Source organism: Notolepis coatsorum, assembly GCF_963971535.1.
Source record: "Notolepis coatsorum genome assembly, chromosome: 9".
Lineage (NCBI taxonomy): Eukaryota > Metazoa > Chordata > Actinopteri > Aulopiformes > Paralepididae > Notolepis > Notolepis coatsorum.
Genome location: NC_140173.1, coordinates 83169653 through 83186165, shown reverse-complemented (window position 1 = coordinate 83186165; position 16513 = coordinate 83169653).

Here is a 16513-nt window from a genome sequence, read left to right as displayed (position 1 = left end):
TTTTCTCTCTCTCTGCAATTTTATAAAAAAATTTTAGTTTTTAGCATTTTTACAGCTTTATTGGTCACGCAGGACCGACAGAGGAGAGGGCGAACGGGAGGAGAGGTGGGGAGGACATGCGACAAATAACGACGGGAGCTGGGATCGAACCCGGGTCGGCCGCGTAGGTGCGCAAGGCACTATGGTATGCGCCACGAGGGCACCCTCTCTCTCGCGCCAATTTACGAGAAAAGCTAAGTCATAATGTCTGCACCTTCGGGGGGTTCGATCGCTCACAACGTCACCCTTCACCAGCGCTTCTCCATTGCCGTGTCCGCCGTGCGTCGTGGGGCTGCTCTGACTCCACGGTCGTGGCAGTCAGATATGCCCGGGCGGCGCCCGGTGGTGAGTCTGCCTCTCCGAGGGGCCGTTGAGCCGCTGTCTCCCGTGAGATGGCCTGGTTCCGGCCCTGGTCCTCTGGTGGCTGGGGATTTGCGACGCAGACTCGCAGAACGGCCTGGCTTTGAGGTTGTGTTGGAGCCGGACGAGAGTGCTCTTGCCTTGTCTCCGTTTCCGAGGTCTTGACCCACTCTTTAAACGTCTGTGTTTTTCTTTAGACATAAACACGGGTGACGTGTTTCGCACATGAGCCTAAAGCCTTGTATATAAAACCCCGTTCGCAAACGAGTTGTCGTCTGTGGCTGGCGTGCATTTGGTTTAGCTTATCTTAGTGGATATACGCTTTTTCATGTAGCATGCTAGGTACACGGGTATCATCGCTGCTTGTTGTTTTCATCGTATCCGGGGTGTGGGGTCATGAGGGGGTGAACTGATAAACCCCTCCTCCCCTTTTTTCTGATTGGTCAGGGGGTTGGACCTCCTGTCCTTCGGGCTTCCTGTCACGCTGTTGGGTCAGCGCGTCACAGGGTAGGGAGAGGGGGGGGGTTCCCTGGTCCCATGCCATATTTGGGCAGGTGGGTCACGGAATTCCCCCCGCCATAGAGTACGCCACTGGGCGCGTTTTTTTTTTTTTTTTTATCTTTTTCCTCCTCGTTTTTCCTCCGATTTTCTCCCATCCCAATGTTAGTCGTTATGCCAATTCCCAATCCCCTTCCTGGTCGCTGCGCACTTACCCCCCACAGTCGGTCTGGGAGAGTGGAGACTATCACGTGCTTCCTCCGACACATGTCTAGCCAATCAAACGCTTCTTTTCACCTGGCAGCGCGGACTCTCACTGAGAGGGTGTAACGTGTGGAAGGATCACACTACCCCCCTTAGATCCTATCTGCGCTGAGCAGGCGCCCCGACCGAACTGTAGGAGTCACTGTTTACAACGACCCGGACCCACCCCGCCAGCTTTCCCACCCTCTAATACAGCCAATTGTATTAGTGTGAACGGCCAGCCAAGCTGGTGACAACGCCGGAGCTGTGAGCTGGATTCGAACAGGCGAATCCAGCGTCTCCAGTGTTGGTGACGAACGCAATCTCCGCTACGCCACCTGACCGCCCGACACTGGGCGCGTTTCTATTGGTTGTGAGACTTCCGTGAGTTCTTTTCAGGCTCCATGTTGTGGACCTCTGTTATTGTCAAGATGAGTTATGCGGTGCGTGAGAACTTCTGCGCTCTGTTGCATATGTATTGAGCTTTTGGTCACGTAGCTCAATGTTACATATATCTTTTCAATTATTACTCACGTGGGAGGTCTCTCTGGGGGTTCCCTGTCTCCTCTCTTTTATACAGAGTAGGGTTTTTTAGACAGGGGTGTTTTCCCTCGGACGCGTCATATGGGACCCATATCTGTGTCTCTTGGCCAGCTTCCTGCCGCTCTCCCAGGCGGCTTGGAGGGAACGTTATCTGGGTTCTTGTTAGAATTACCATTGATGTGTTTTGGGTCTCGACGTGTACATAGTGCTGGCCCTGGGTGCTTCTGTGTGGAACCAGGCATGGGCTGGCGTGCCTTGGTTGCTCATCATGGAAACGGCGTTTTTTATGGAGCAACTAGGATGGAGTTTTGTCTCTTCCGAGCGCCAGTGTACAATGTTAGTCTCTACGAATTCTCGTTCATCTCTGGGGGGAGATAACGGAATAGATCAAAGCATTGGCGGAGGGGTCTCACGCCCTTGGGGTGGGCCACCGGTGCTTTTATATTCTGACCGTCTTGGTGGCGCCCTCTGTGATGTTTTAGATCAACACACGTACCTACCCCCCTCTTAGGACTGGGGATGGTGGCATGATTAGGACACGTGACTGGTTCTGGTCGCGCCGGACCAGGTCAGTTAACCGGTTGTCCGCCGGGGCGCAGATCTGCTGTTCTGGTACCCTGAAGGACTTGTGCTTTTTCGGAGGGAAAATGCCGGGTTGGCCCGGGCGTTGCAGGGTTTGATGTTATGGAGGTGTTCGTCGTTGGGGTGGGCCACCGGGCGCAGCTTGGTGGCGCCCTCTGTGATGTTTTAGATTGACACGCGTACCTACTCCCCTCCTGGGACTGGGGATGGCGGCGTGATTAGGACCCGGGACTGGTTCTGGTTGCGCCGGACCAGGTCAGTTAACCCGTTGTCCGTACCCTGAGGGACTTGTGCTTTTTCGGGGGGAAAATGCCGGGTCGGCCCAGGCGTTGCAGGGTTTGATGTTATGGAGATGTTTGTGATTTATGTCACTGCGTGTTATCCTTCACTGTTGCTTGGTCCATATTGTGTTGTACCTTGCGCTGTGCTAAACAAGCCTGGTCCTTCTCCATTCTTTTTCGCCCCTCTCTTCTCCTGCTTGGCGGGGCTGGGAGGGGGCTGTTGAGGTGGTTCTTTGTACCCCTCTGGCATCCCTGTGTATGTCCCGGTCCGCCGGGCCCAGGTCCAGACTCAGTTCCCTTCTTGAGAACTGAAACACTTGTACTGCTGTATAGCCGGTGTATACCGCAGTTGTGTTTTGGAGTTTTTTTCTTGGGGGGGTTATAGGAACAACCGCCTCCTGTTAAACTAAACATAGGGAGGTGGTTGGTTTCCAGGTGTGTTGGTAGCGGAGTCGACTCTCGGGTTAGGCCGGGCTTGACCCCGTCTGCCTGCGAGTGTGCCCCCGCACCTTTCATGACGTCTGCCAATCATGTCAGCCTTCTCTGCCTCGGCCTCTCTAGGGAGTCGGGTTTTTTTGTGGAGGCTGCGACATGGTGCACAGCATACCGAATGCCCCTTCCGCCGGGGTGCTGTTTTCAGCAGACCCCTTATGCGCCTGTCTAGTCCGCAGTGCTCCAGGCACAGGTCGAGTTATTTTGACCGGTTGCCTGGATTGAGGGATCAACCTCTTTGGGGGTTGTCTCCCTGGTGCGCTGCCTGGTCCCACTGTGTTGTGGGGGTGTAGCCTCTTTTGAGTGCTTCAGGGCGGCGTGCTGTAAGGGGGAAGGGCCTGCTCTTGGATGGGCCCTGTCCGATATGCTGGCGATGTGGGAGGTAGTGTCACTAGTGACCGTCTGGTGGGGTCTCGATGCTGTGGCGTGGTTGGCCTCACCAGGCCCTTTTCCGGGGGGTCCTGACCCTTCCTGGGGCTGGGCCCTCCTTCGCGCTCCGCTGCTACGGCCTTGCCACGGGGTTGGGTTCTTGACCTTGACCCCGTGTTGTTAGGGATTGTAACGGGGGTTTCTTTCTTCCCGTTCATTCCCTGGTGGCATGTGGGATGCGCGCCTATGTAGTCGCGGGTTCTTCTTTGGTAAGTCCCACGGTTTGCTCACCCTGTGCGTTTGAGTCGCTAAACCCTCTTCGCACAGTCGGATCCGATTCCCTCCCGTCCCCCTTTAGGGGGGTCCGGGGGCTCGGGTCCTCCCCTGTTCTGATGGTTGTGGGGGGCCTCAGCGGGTACATTTGTCGAGCTTCCGCTCTGCTCAGCTCCTGTGTTCCAATAGAGCAGAGCATAAGCTATACGATAATATAACATACGGTTATCCTATAACCATAGTTATATGAGTATAGCGCGCTCTGCTCTGACTCACTGAGGACCCCGTGGTCTTCGCCTTCGGTGGTGAAAGACTTGGGAAGGAGCTGTTAGTATGGCCACGTCCCCACTTATGTAGAGGAGCGGATGTGGGTGTGGCCAGGCGGATGGGTGTGTACATGTGAAGAAATGTATTCAGTATTAGATTGATATGGGATAGGGTTCCAAAAGAGCAGAGCACTCGCTATACTCATATAACTATGGTTATAGGATAACCGTATGTTATGATTTGTTGCAGATTTGGTTTAAAAGCAGTAAGCGATGTGAGGGCAGTGAGTTTAAGGGTGTTTTGTAAGGTGTTCCAGTCAGATGCAGCAGAAAATCGGAAGGCGTTGCGGCCAGAAACCGTGCAGGCTTTGAGGGCGGTGAGTTTGATGAAGTTGCTGGAGCTTAGGTTGTCGTCAGAAGTGGAGCCGTGCAGAAGGGAGGAGAGGTAGAGAGGTGTTTTACCAAGTACTTCACAGATGAGCTGGACATGCTTCTAAGCTCCTTACCGGAAGATGGTACCCCGCTCCTTCTATTGGGCGACTTCAACCTGCCTGACTCATCTCAGTCGGTCCCAGTGGTCTCCCTTCTACAACAATTTGACCTGACTCCCACTGCCATGCCTCCCACCCACAAAGCAGGCAACTCCTTGGATCTCATATTTTCCCGTAACTCCAGCATCATTAACACCACGGTAACTCCCCTACATGTATCTGACCATTCCTTCATATCCTTCTCACTAACTCTCATGCTTAACCGAAAAGTCTTCACCCCAACTCAAACCGTCTCACTCAGACGCAACCTGCCCTCCCTATCCCCCTCCACCCTCTCCTCTGACATAATATCCGCTCTACCTTTGAGTGACACCTTCTCTGCTCTCCCCACAGAGATGGCAACCTCCACCCTCCTCTCAGCCCTTGCAACCTCCTTCGACAAGCTCTGTCCCCTCGTTGAGAAACCTGCCCGCCGTTCCCCACCCAGTCCATGGCTGACGGATGCAGTGAGAGAACAAAGACAGGTCCTGAGAGCGGCTGAGAGGAAGTATAGAAAGTCACGCCTCACTGCTGACATCGACACATATCACAACCTCTTGTTAACATTCTCCAAAACCATTACTAATGCCAAAGCTTCTTTCTTTCACCATAGGATCGAGGCCTCTGCCAAGAATCTTCGCAAACTGCATGCTACCATGTCCTCCCTCCTCACTCCCCCCCCCCACCTCCTCCTCCCTCATCTTTTTCTGCCGAAGACTTTGCGATCTTCTTTGAGGAAAAAGTGGAGAACATCCGCAGCTCCTTCTCCCAACCCCCACCCATTCCAAACGCTGAATCGAGAACCTCATCCTTCACTCTGTCATCTTTCTCTCCCATTACAGAAGCCGAGACCCTGACACTGGTAACGTCGAACCGTCCGACTACATGCCAGCTGGACCAGCTACCCTCCCCACTCCTCCAGACCATAGCACCGGACATCCTCCCATTCCTAACTGCAACCATCAACTCCTCACTCAACTCGGGGGTGGTCCCCACCTCCCTAAAACAAGCCAGAGTCACGCCCCTCATAAAAAAACCAACCCTGAACCCCACCGTCATAGCCAACTATCGCCCTGTCTCTCTTCTCTCCTTCCTTTCTAAAACACTTGAACGTGCTGTATCCAACCAACTTACTGCTTATCTCTTACAGAATGACCTCCTAGACCCCAATCAGTCTGGCTTCCGGACTGGCCACTCCACAGAAACGGCCCTCATTGCGGTCACAGAGGCACTTCACTTAGCAAAAGCGAAAGGCCTCTCCTCTGTCCTGATTCTCCTAGATCTATCTGCAGCCTTCGACACAGTCAACCATCAGATCCTCCTCGCGGCCCTCGCAGGAATGGGAGTGGCTGGATCTGCGCTGACATGGCTGACATCATACCTCAATGACCGCTCCTACCAAGTGTCATGGAGAGGGACTCTGTCGGCCACCCGCCCCCTCCGGACGGGTGTCCCCCAGGGCTCGGTCCTAGGACCCCTTCTCTTCTCCCTCTACACTAAATCACTGGGTAACATTATCACGTCTCATGGCTTCTCATATCATTGTTATGCCGATGATACTCAACTCTTCCTCTCCTTCCCTCCCTCAGATATCCACGTCTCTGAGCGGATCTCGGCCTGTCTGTCCGACATCTCCGCCTGGATGACGACCAACCACCTCAAACTGAACCTAAGCAAAACAGAATTGCTCCACCTGCCGGCCAAATCCTCCCCCCTGACCGACCTCTCCATCACAGTCGAGAATGCAGCTGTGACCGCGTCGCCGACCGCCAAGAACCTTGGTGTTGTCCTCGACGACCAGTTGAACTTCTCTGCTCACATCGCAGCGACAACCAGAACCTGCAGATTCCTCCTGAGCAACGTCAGAAGGATACACCCCTTCCTGACAAAAGAAGCCACCCAACTCCTCGTCCAATCAACAGTCATCTCCCGCCTCGACTACTGCAACGCACTGCTAGCTGGCCTCCCGGCCACTGCCACCAAGCCTCTTCAACTCATTCAAAATGCAGCGGCCCGCCTGATCTCAAACCTACCGAAGTCGGCCCATGTCACCCCACTTCTTAGGGACCTGCACTGGCTCCCCATTGCTGCACGTATCCGCTTCAAGGCCCTCGACCTAGCATACCGTGCGGCAAAGGGAACCGCTCCCGCCTACCTCCGGTCAATGGTCTCTAACTACACACCCTCAAGACCCCTACGCTCTGCATCTTCTGGCCGCCTCAGATCTACTCCTATCCAAGCTCCGGGAGGGTCATCAAAGAGAAGCCGCCTATTCTCAGTCCTTGCCCCACAATGGTGGAATGAACTACCCATCCCAGTTAGGACAGCCGAATCCCGTCCAATCTTTCGCCGTCGACTAAAGACTCACTTCTTCAACCATTATCTGAAATGATAAAAAAAATAAAAATAAAAAAATCTAACCCCGACTAACCTTAATGTCATGCACTTGTCCTAATAAACTAACCTACACTGTAACACGCAACACTTTGATGAACATTGTTACTCAGCTGATAGAGTTATACCCTTCTTGCTGTCTTGTCGCACAGAACTTGTAAGTCGCTTTGGATAAAAGCGTCAGCTAAATGACTAAATGTAAATGTAAATGTAAGTATGGTTTTGTAGATGACTTGAAGCCAGTGAAGAAGCCTTCTGGTGTGAAGCGATGTCCAGTCCACCAGGTTATAAAGGGCACAGTGGTGAGTGGTGAAGGGTGCACTAGTGGCAAAGCGGATGGCGGAATGATGGAGTATGTCCAGTTTTCTGAGGGCACACTGAGATGCCATTCTATAGATATATAGGGAGGATGGTCATCTTGACAAGAGTGTGTTTGGCCGAGTGGGTGAAAGAAGCTTTGTTACGGTACAGGAAGCTCAGACGAGCTTTGACTTTGGCCTGCAGGTGTTAACACGGGGAACATCTGACAACATATGACTGTTGTCCCGACAACTACAGAGTAATATCCATGGCTGGAGAAACACATTGCCTTTCATGTCTTTGCTGAATGTTCAAGTTTCTTTAATGTGTAAAGTGTGAAGTGAATGTGAACATGAATGAATGTGTGTGATGTGATGAATGTGATCTGAACGCTGCTGTGTGATTGGCTCCCCCACGGCAGGCGGCTACGGCTGCCCAAGACATTAAAGTCCCGCCATAGACTCAGTTTCTTCCCCTCAGCAGCTCGCCTGGTAAATGAGTCAGGTGTCCCCCCCCTCCCCCCCTCTATGGCGAGCTGCTAGGGCTGGACCTCTGGACTTGAACTTTGTGTTGCACTGTATCCATGTCCCCAATCACTGCACTTTACTGTCTTATTGTTGTCTCACTGTTCTGTCCTGTTTTGCACTTACTTATTTATTTATCATTATTATTATTATTATTATTATTATTATTATTATTATGTTGTTCCTATTTGTGAAAATATCAATCATGCACTGTAATGTCAAATCACGTTCCATTTTGTACCTGTACATAATGGTGAATAAAGAAATCTGAATCTGAATCTGAACAGCAACCAAGGTCCCTCCCAAGTCCCTTCCATGGAGACCACTGCTCGCATGTCAATGTCACCTCTTCTCTTTGACACCAGACACCTGTATCCAGAGTGATCGCAGCTGGACATCGATGTCCAATCAGTCGATTGTGTTCTAGGACATATCAATACACATCAGCTCTCTACAACTACACCACTTAAATTCCTGTATATATTCTGTATATAAGTATTGCGTCACTAAACTCTGTGTATCTTGTACGGTAAAGGTATTCTTTCCACTCCTGAAAATATTCTGTCTATTGTACATTATGCTTCTATTGCTGTATATTCTGTACAGAAAAGGCATGAGCTGAAAGTGATGCTTATTTGCATGAGGCATGAGCTTATTTGCTGCATCGTCCATCTGCTTTGTGGCCCCAGTGCTGCTCACTCTCCACTGAAGTGCCCTTGAGCAAGGCACATACCCCCCACCCCCACCCAACTACTCCAGTGGAGCTGCTTTGCTACACTTCAAAGGTGAGGACAGCTTTTTGGATAATGCTGGCGAACAAGGTGACGGTGAGGATGATGAGGAGCAAGATGGAGATCAACTGGCGGAAGAAAGAGAAGACAGACACAAGGAAGTATAATTGCCTCTTTACCTCTGAAATTTGCTCTGCCGTTGTGGTTGAGGGTTGTAGGGATACCCTTTGGTGTTTTTAAGAGTAATATATGTGTGTGCATGTATTTAAAGGGTAAGCTAATAAGACTAATGACTTACAGCATCAATTAATCCTTAAAGAAAAATGCTGTGGCTAAAACATGAATAGCCTACATTGGACCGAGCTCATTCTTGAACGGACTTGAAAGTTACCAAGAAACTTGTAACTTGATTTATGAACTTTTTTGGCATTCTCGAACGGCTTCTTTTCGTAAATTCGTTCGTAGCTATGAACAGGATTTACGAACTCGAAAAGGCAGTCGTAAGTCGGACAGACTGGTGTGCGCCCGTGTTTTTAACGGCTTCATTTTTGCGAGAAGTCCTTGGGGATTGTGGTCACGTCGATTCCCACCGTCGGGCCGTCCGAGGCTTAAGTGGTTAAGAATGAGTGACGTTCTTCATTCATGGGAACCCAGCTGTGATGATTTTGGTCACTTACGAAGACCGTTTCACGCATTCAGGAATCCGGAGGAGGATTTTCGTAATTTGTTAGTACAAACTTTTTACGAAGTTAGTTACCAAGATACTTACAAACATGTTCGAGAACGAGGTCCATTGTTTGTTTTAATCTTCCTTTACCTACTCTGTTGCTTCACTACTGGTGGCTGATTTACATTGTGCAACACCTATTGCACCATCTAGTGGGCAAATGCAAAAGCTTAGAGATAAGTAAGACTTGAGGAGTGTGAATGTGCAAGCAATCACATAGAGCCAGATAATGTTCCCTCTACATGTATATATGTGTGGTATTGAGTCTATATTGTATGTAAAATATATTGAAACGTCGCTTTTAATGTGAATATCTGATGAAAAAGTCTATAGGTCTATATTTGACTGATGTACTCCGGCTCTTGACTTGTGAAACAATTTTGAAAGAAGGTATCATTGGACATTACTTTCAGAACATTCTAATCTCTACTAAGTCACTGGCCAACATTTACTTTGTCTAGAGTTTAGTTTAGTTTAGCTTATTATGATTCCTAATTAGCTCCAGCTTTGCAGTAGCTATTTTTCCAGGGGTCCACAAACAAACGTACATTGTGACCGGGCAACATATTACTTACATCATAACATGACATTGCAAGTAAACAGGACTAAACACACACACACACACATGCAGGGGCGTAGCTGTAGATTCTGGGCTCCCCACACTCACAAGTGAAAAAAGAACAAGAAAAAAGTGCTATTTGTGGCTGGTGCAAGTTCGTGACCAGAGTCAGAGTCAGTCAGTCAGACCATGTCAAGTGAGGAATCTTTCGAGGTAGAGTAATGAATTCACTATATGCATTAGCTATGTATCTATGGTCATTATAGGTTATGGCTATAGCTATAATTTAAAACTATTTTGATGCCTAACAATTATGTTTTGGTTTGATTTATGATGATTTAAGATGCTTATGATACAATCATTCTAAGGATTATGTGTGTAATAAATGTGTTTTGTACACTAATTGGTAATTGCAAGTTATGCAAACGTAAACAAATCCGAAACTGCATAGTGCACTTTTAAATTAGTATCTGTGTGAGGTTACTGTTTTATCATTTTACATTACATTGAAAAGATACAAAGATATATATTTTTAAAGCTGGATTTTCTAATACAGAAGAGGTATTATTTAGAACATTAATTTATATATTCATATTTGGTTATAGGTTGATTATTAAGTAATTTTCTTGAGATTTGTCAGATAGATTACTTTAGGAATAATAAAGCATGTTGAGTAACTTTGGTTATAGAGAGATAGTATTTTGTTATATAAAATAATACTTTTCTATCCATACAGAGGAGGCATACTTTAAATATATTAAAATGATAAGGCATCTTTGAGTAAACTTCGAGTATCATTTAAGTATCTTGAGGCTGAAGGCAGAGTGTCCTCTTTTTTTTTTAAATCACAATATGGTCACCCTAGTTTAGCTCATCATCTATGCATTCTCTCTGGTTTGCATATAAATGTCTCTACTAAGTAAACAACTCATGTATATATTAGATTAGATTAGAATTGCATAGGATACAACACGTATGACGTTTACACCAGAGTGCAAAGGAGCAGCAAAGTGCATTGTAGTAAATAAGAGTAAATGCTAAGCTAATGTACCATGTACACCAGTGGTCACCAACCCGTCGATCTTGATCGACTGGTCGATCTTTGAGACTGTCCCTGTAGATCTTTCCATGAAAATTAAAAATTAAAAATTAATTTTTTTTTTTTTTTTTTTTTTTTTTATCTTACCCTGAGAGTCCACATTACAGTTCTACTTTTGTTTTGATGTGAAAAGTGATGCTGCACTTAGCACTGACTGAGAAAGTACACATACAGTTCTACTTTTGTTTTGATGTGAAAATGATGCTTCACTTAGCACTGACTGCACTTAGCACTGACTGCACTTAGCACTGACTGCACTTAGCACTGACTGAGAAAGTAAACATTACAGTTCTACTTTTGTTTTGATGTGAAAAGTGATGCTGCACTTAGCACTGACTGAGAAAGTACACATTACAGTTCTACTTTATAAAATGCTAATTGTAAATATGTTTGTCAATGTTAATAATATGAGAAAGTCCACATTACAGTTCTACTTTTGTTCTGATGTGAAAACTGATGCTGCACTTAGCACTGACTACACTTAGCACTGACTGAGAAAGTACACATTACAGTTCTACTTTATAAAATGCTAATTGTAAATATGTTTGTCAATGTTAATAATATGAGAAAGTCCACATTACAGTTCTACTTTTGTTTTGATGTGAAAAGTGATGCTGCATAAGATGACTGCACTTAGCACTGACTGAGAAAGTACATAATAGTTCTACTTTGACGTTTTAATGTTGGACCAAAGCATTGCATGTAATTAGAATACAGGCAAATAAAAGTAATTTAGTTTAAAGTACAATCTTGGCTGTCTTTTTCTTTCAACGCTTCAATAGGTAGATCTTGCCTTCACCAAAACAAAAAAAATGATCTTGGGCTTAAAAAGGTTGGTGACCACTGATGTACACTACAGTATTATTAGGCTATATACAGTAAGACAAGTAGGAATACACTATAACCAATCTAGCCAGTGTTTTAAATAATATGGGTAGATATAGATATATTTCGCCCGGTAAAAAAAACTTTTTTCATGAAATACAATCAAATCAAGCGGCACAAAGTGAAAATAAAAACTACAGCAGGACAGGAGGTTTCTTTCCCTCAAACAAATCAAACACAATAAAAGTCCAACATAACTTAACTTTAGTGTACATGTTTGACAACGTAGAGAGAGAGAGAGAGCGTGAGATCGTGATGTAATAGGTTTGTTTTTGAGGTTTGAGCGTCCTAAGTTGCCGTAGTTGATGATGTCACACCAGGGTGTCATTATTGTCAACACAGAGTTGGAAACAGGAGCAGCCCGATGGATGAAGTGATATAAAGAAACGAATAGCCAATAAATGTGAAGTTATCTTTGAACCTCTGTTTCAAGTTCAAGTTTCAAGTTTCTTTATTAGTTGTCATACAAAAATACAGAATACTTTTATATGAAATGCTTTTTTCTGTTATGCTCCTGAGAGTGTGCTAGATAAAAATAGATAAAGTATAAAATAGAAAGTCAAGTACGTAAACAAAGTGTAAACAAAAGTGTTCAATATACATATATACAATACAGTACAATGCAGAAATGGGATGAGGTACAACTTAGGTCTTAGGGTAAGGTGCAATGAGGTATGAACTGTAGTGCAACTCTCTTTACCAATACATATAAAGTGTGTTAAAGTGTCTAAAGTGGGTAAAATGGGTAAAGTCAATTCCTCACAGATAAGAACATGTGCTTTTATAAGAGCAATGCTGGTATTTCCACATTTGAGTAAGGCTCGAATGATCATAAAGAAATGGGATAGAAACATCCGCTTCAATAAACTTTCTCTTCCAATGTCCATAATTGTTTTGCCAAATAAATCATTGAGCGCAAACATAATCCACCATAATAACGATTTAACCGTAGACTGTATAAAGGTCATTAAAATCTCAAATAGGCTACATGCTGATATGACAGTTAATGATATTGTCATATTGATAGAGCTTTGAGAATGGTCACATCTGCTGGCCGCCTTATTGCTGAGTAAACTAATACAGATTCAAATTAGACTAGATAGTGAATGATGTGAAAATGTTGCATAAAAATGTCAATACCATCATATACCACTGCATCTCTGTCAATGCTAAATGTTCCTGGCAGAATTGCAGCCAAATCATGCCACCTGCTGGTGGAAATTAAAATGTATGGGGACACTTTCAGCACCATGGATAGCTCCCAGTGTCATGTTTACAATTGACTGTTGGAACGTGTGTGTGTGTGTGTGTGTGTGTGTGTGTGTGTGTGTGTGTGTGTGTGTGTGTGTGTGTGTGTGTGTGTGTGTGTGTGTGTGTGTGTGTGCAAAGCTGGAGCTAATTAGGAATCATAATAAGCTAAACTAAACTCTAGACAAAGTAAATGTTGGCCAGTGACTTAGTAGAGAACGTGTTCTTAAAGTAATGTCCAATGATACCTTCTTTCAAAAAAAATTCACAAGTCAATATATAGACTTAGTTAACACAGGTTTATTTAACTCAAACAGAGTATCGGAATACAAGTAAATCAGGAGTTATGCTGGATGACTCCCGGAGGATATTCAATTCAATTCAATTAAAAAAACGTTATTAGTCCCGCAAGGGGCAATTTAAGGCATGATATCACAAACAGCTGCATTCCTATACATTCAAGACAGAACAGGACAAAACAGGGACAAGAGACATACATGACACTTCAAAGCAAAAAATACATGACACTGCCAGAATGGGATCCCTACATTGTTGATCTGTCAGTCCAATAGATAAATAAATAAATAAATAAATAGATTTGGTCGGTATAAAAAGTACACTTTCGTCAAATATTAAAATATTAAAATCAAGGGGTCAAAGGGTGCACGTTTTTGTAAACTGACCTTTCCTTGTACTGTGGCCATTCACCTGGCCTAGTATCCCCCAGAGAGCTCCCAAATCATGTTAAACGTAGACCATTATACTAGGGCAAAGGGGGTTGTGGCCAGGTGAGAGATATGAAAGATTGGGTTGGAGGAGTGAAGGAGGGAGGAGGGGGGATGGTTTAGGTGAGTTGGGGAGAGCTGGAGAGGGTTGAAGGGGGGAGGAGGTGAGAGAGAAAAAGGGTGGTAGTCCACCCTCGTCCAGCCCGAATTACCACACCCGGTCAGCCACACATATCCTGGTAAACGCGCCCCATGCCAACTCCTCACAAGGCCGTTCCTCCTTTCAGTATGCAGCAGCTGATAGCTGGAACACACTACAAAAAACCTTAAATATGGAAACATTTATTTCAATTAGATTGTTTAAGGAAACTTTAACAAACTCCCTAGAGCACTCATGTAGCTGCTTCTCCGTGTGCTAACACCATGCTGCCGTCAGTTGTTGTTGTTCAGTTCAGTTGTTGCTCTGTATGTATGTCCTGCCTTTTTAATAATGTTCCTTTGTGTTATATTTTTATTCATTTTATTTGATCCCCCATTCCTTTTCCCCTAGGGGGCTTTTTACCCCCAAATAGGCCATTATTGAAAATAAGAACTTGTTCTTAATTAACCTGCCTGTTCATATAAAGGTTTTATGATGAGGATGAACATCCCCCCTTTTTTTCTTTTTATATAGAGAGAAACATATACAGTAGTCTCCAATTCCAAACCACTGGGTGCTGTTTGTACCAACGACCACCAGGGATTTACAAAAGAAACAGCCGCCCTGTTGTCATCACCAAACGTAGAGCTGGTTAAGGACTGGGGTGAGTTCTGTCCTTGAAGCATTTGCAATTGAAAAGTCATTGCATGAGGCCTGACATCAAGGTGAAAAGTCACTGCATGAGGCCTGACATCAAGGTGAAAAGTCACTGCATGAGGCCTGACATCAAGGTGAAAAGTCACTGCATGAGGCCTGACATCAAGGTGAAAAGTCACTGCATGAGGCCTGACATCAAGGTGAAAAGTCACTGCAGTAGGTGCTCTACTTTTCTAGAAAATGTTTGTGTGTGTGTGTGCACGTGTAGCATGATTGTGTTCTATTTTCCTCTGTGTGTGTATGTCTGTGTGTGTGTGCACGCGTAGCATGATTGTGTTCTATTTTCCTCTGTGTGTGTATGTGTGTGTGTGTGTGTGTACGTGTGTGTGCATGTGCGCCCGCCAGGAGGACGATTTGGAGACACTCCAGTGTGGCCCCAGGGCCGGTAAAAGAGGTTAGCCTGTCTGGCCATCTGTCTGACCGGCCCAGGCAGATGCTCCGCCCGGGGGGGCCCACACCAGGGACCGGCTCTGACACCACACCATACATTACACCACAGCAGAGACCGGCTCTGACACCACACCATACATTACACCACAGCATTTATGGCCTGCCATGGAAACACCACAAGGAGCATAAAAGTGATATACATTCTGGCGTACGCTGTAAAGCAGTTGTGTCAAACAATAGCGCAGAGTAGAGTGTCTGTTAGGAGAGTGTCTGCTAGGAGAGTGTCTGTTAGGAGAGTGTCTGTTAGGAGAGTGTCTGCTAGGAGAGTGTCTGTTAGGAGAGTGTCTGTTAGGAGAGTGTCTGTTAGGAGAGTGTCTGCTAGGAGAGTGTCTGCTAGGAGAGTGTCTGTTAGGAGAGTGTCTGTTAGGAAAGTGTCTGCTAGGAGAGTGTCTGCTAGGAGAGTGTCTGCTAGGAGAGTGTGTTAGGAGATTGTCTGCTAGGAGAGTGTCTGTTAGGAGAGTGTCTGCTAGGAGAGTGTCTGCTAGTAGAGTGTCTGCTAGGAGAGTGTCTGTTAGGAGAGTGTCTGCTAGGAGAGTGTCTGTTAGGAGAGTGTCTGCTAGGAGAGTGTCTGCTAGGAGAGTGTCTGTTAGGAGAGTGTCTGCTAGGAGAGTGTCTGCTAGGAGAGTGTCTGCTAGGAGAGTGTCTGCTAGGAGAGTGTCTGCTAGTAGAGTGTCTGCTAGGAGAGTGTCTGTTAGGAGAGTGTCTGCTAGGAGAGTGTCTGTTAGGAGAGTGTCTGTTAGGAGAGTGTCTGCTAGGAGAGTGTCTGCTAGGAGAGTGTCTGCTAGGAGAGTGTCTGCTAGGAGAGTGTCTGTTAGGAGAGTAGAGTGTCTGCTAGGAGAGTGTCTGCTAGGAGAGTGTCTGTTAGGAGAGTGTCTGTTAGGAGAGTAGAGTGTCTGCTAGGAGAGTGTCTGCTAGGAGAGTGTCTGCTAGTAGAGTGTCTGCTAGGAGAGTGTCTGCTAGGAGAGTGTCTGTTAGGAGAGTGTCTGCTAGGAGAGTGTCTGCTAGGAGAGTGTCTGCTAGGAGAGTGTCTGCTAGGAGAGTGTCTGTTAGGAGAGTGTCTGTTAGGAGAGTGTCTGCTAGGAGAGTGTCTGTTAGGAGAGTGTCTGTTAGGAGAGTAGAGTGTCTGCTAGGAGAGTGTCTGTTAGGAGAGTAGAGTGTCTGCTAGGAGAGTGTCTGCTAGGAGAGTGTCTGCTAGGAGAGTGTCTGTTAGGAGAGTGTCTGTTAGGAGAGTAGAGTGTCTGCTAGGAGAGTGTCTGCTAGGAGAGTGTCTGCTAGTAGAGTGTCTGCTAGGAGAGTGTCTGCTAGGAGAGTGTCTGTTAGGAGAGTGTCTGTTAGGAGAGTAGAGTGTCTGCTAGGAGAGTGTCTGCTAGGAGAGTGTCTGCTAGTAGAGTGTCTGCTAGGAGAGTGTCTGCTAGGAGAGTGTCTGTTAGGAGAGTGTCTGTTAGGAGATTGTCTGTTAGGAGAGTGTCTGCTAGGAGAGTGTCTGCTAGGAGAGTGTCTGCTAGGAGAGTGTCTGTTAGGAGAGTGTCTGTTAGGAGA